The sequence below is a fragment of the Piliocolobus tephrosceles genome, chromosome 12, assembly GCF_002776525.5.
Source record: "Piliocolobus tephrosceles isolate RC106 chromosome 12, ASM277652v3, whole genome shotgun sequence".
In the NCBI taxonomy this organism is placed as follows: domain Eukaryota; kingdom Metazoa; phylum Chordata; class Mammalia; order Primates; family Cercopithecidae; genus Piliocolobus; species Piliocolobus tephrosceles.
The window spans coordinates 64,052,770-64,054,968 of record NC_045445.1 but is presented as its reverse complement, the minus strand read 5'-3'; the positions used below and the strand labels follow the sequence as shown (position 1 = coordinate 64,054,968).

The 2,199-nt window shown below is 36.8% G+C and overlaps 1 pseudogene; it reads left to right on the top strand.

Annotated features, from left to right (window-relative positions):
- Positions 1-1,495: 1,495 nt before the first annotated feature.
- LOC111536545 lies at positions 1,496-1,753 on the top strand (annotated as a pseudogene).
- Positions 1,754-2,199: the final 446 nt, after the last annotated feature.

Sequence of the window (2,199 nt, the reverse complement as noted above, 5' to 3'; positions counted from 1 at the left end):
ATGGATGTCTGGAAGATGGGTGAGCCGAGAAACTTTGAAAAATGGAACATTAAAGTCTGAACTACGGGGTGCAAGACATTTTAAAAAATATGTGTGCATTTTGTTTTAAAAGGGGGATAATTAATATGACTATAATAGCAGTGTAACTTTTTTTGTACCATTATTCAGATTAAAAAACAGATAGCTAGATTCTGATGGCATGATTACATAATAGGAGTATGGTAGGTGTGATAGTTTCTCATAAGAAGCCTCTTTCTTTTCCTATAAAAGGAAAACACTCTGAAACATTGAAAGATGCTTTGGAAGGAGCAGAGAGAGAAAGAGAATGATTTCATGTCATGAAAAGCAATATGCTATAGTGGGCAATTTTTTCTTTACCCCCCAAAAATTGGGTGTACATACATCCTATAGTTATTTCAGGAGTTAGAAACAGTCTCGTTAAAGCAATGATCTTATTCAAAATAGGAACAGTAAAGAAGGATATTAAGTGCCACCATAAAAGGCTCATAATCAGTTAAAATTCCTTTTCCCCTAGCAAATATGTTGAAAGAAATACCTTGAAATCTCAAAGCACAGAATATTCATCAGTGTTCTTCAGAGAAACAGAACCAATAGAGAGGGATTTGTTATAAGGTACTATCTCACACAATTATAGAGGCTGAGAAATCTCGTGATAGGCTGTTTGCAAGTTGTAGACACAGGAAAGCCAGTGGCATAGCTCAAAGGCCTGAGAGCTGGAGGGTCAATTATGTAGATTCCAGGACTAATGTGAAGGCTTAGGAACCAGTAGCGCTGAAGGTGGCAGATTGATGTCGTAGCTCAAGCAGTCTGGCAGAGAGAAGGATAATCCAAGCTTCCTCCATTTTTTTGTTCTATTCAGGTGCTCAATGGATTGGATGATGCCCACACATATTTGGAAGGGCCGTATATTTCATTTAGTTCATCAATTCAAATGCTAATCACTTTACAGAAACACTATTATAGATAAACATGACAAAAGTTTTTAACCACGTATCTGAACATTCATGGCCATGTCAAGTTGACACATAAAATTAACTATTAGAAGTCCACGCCTTGCCAACTTGGTACCCATATCCATCTCAAACCATATTTAATCTTCAAATAAAGACAATAACAATGTCATAATTCTGCCTAACATAGTGCAATTATCCTGAATATATTGAAAAATGCACTAACTTCTTCCCCAGAAGAAGAGGTAAAATCTTTCAGGGATGTTTACTTTTCCTGATATTCCTTAGCTTAAATGTTATGATGTAAAATTAACAACACTTAGAAACTTTTACATAAAGTATATTCATCTTATGTTACATGATAAGACAAAAGAGAGGGAAGAAAACAAATATATTTGCTGTGTATATGCACATGAACATACACGCACACAAATGCATTCTTAAAAACGTAAGAAAATACTCATGACAATTAAAATCCTCAATTCTCAGTGTCCGGCGCCAGCTACGCCGCTGCTGCTGTCACTATGGCCCATTACAAAGTCGCCGACTCGAAGCGTGAGCAGTTCCAGAGGTACTTGGAGAAGTCGGGGGTGCTGGACACGCTGACCAAGGTGTTGGTAGCCTTGTATGAAGAACCAGAGAAACCTAACAGTGCTTTGGATTTTTTAAAGCATCACTTAGAAGCTGCTACCCCAGAGAATCCAGAAATAGAGCTGCTTCGCCTAGAACTTACCGAAATGAAAGAGAAAGCTGAAGCTATTGTAGAAGAAAATAAAACCTGAAAGCAAATCTTGCTCAGTATGAACCACCTCAGGAGAAGAAGCATGCGGAATAGTATTCTTCTCAGTTGAAAAGACAATGAAAAATGGTTTTGTATGACTTGAATAGTTTGTATAGTATATAATCTTTTCTGAACAGATGCTATAGAACTCTTTTAATATGTTTAATTCACCTATCACACTCTGTTAAAAACACATAGAATCATCAATAAAAACTCAATATAACTTTCTTTGGGTCTTAAAGCAGGAGAATCGAAAGTAAATCCTGAAAAAAACCTAAACACAGCCATCTAGCTCATTACCTTAAAAGACATTCTATTTGTTAGTCTGATTAGGAATGATGGCACTGGTGGTATTTTAGCCAAGACAGTTTAGCATGGAGCTATTCCTTGGTATAGTCCGGGATATGAACACAGGTACAGTCATTCTTTGATGGTGACCCTGTTGTG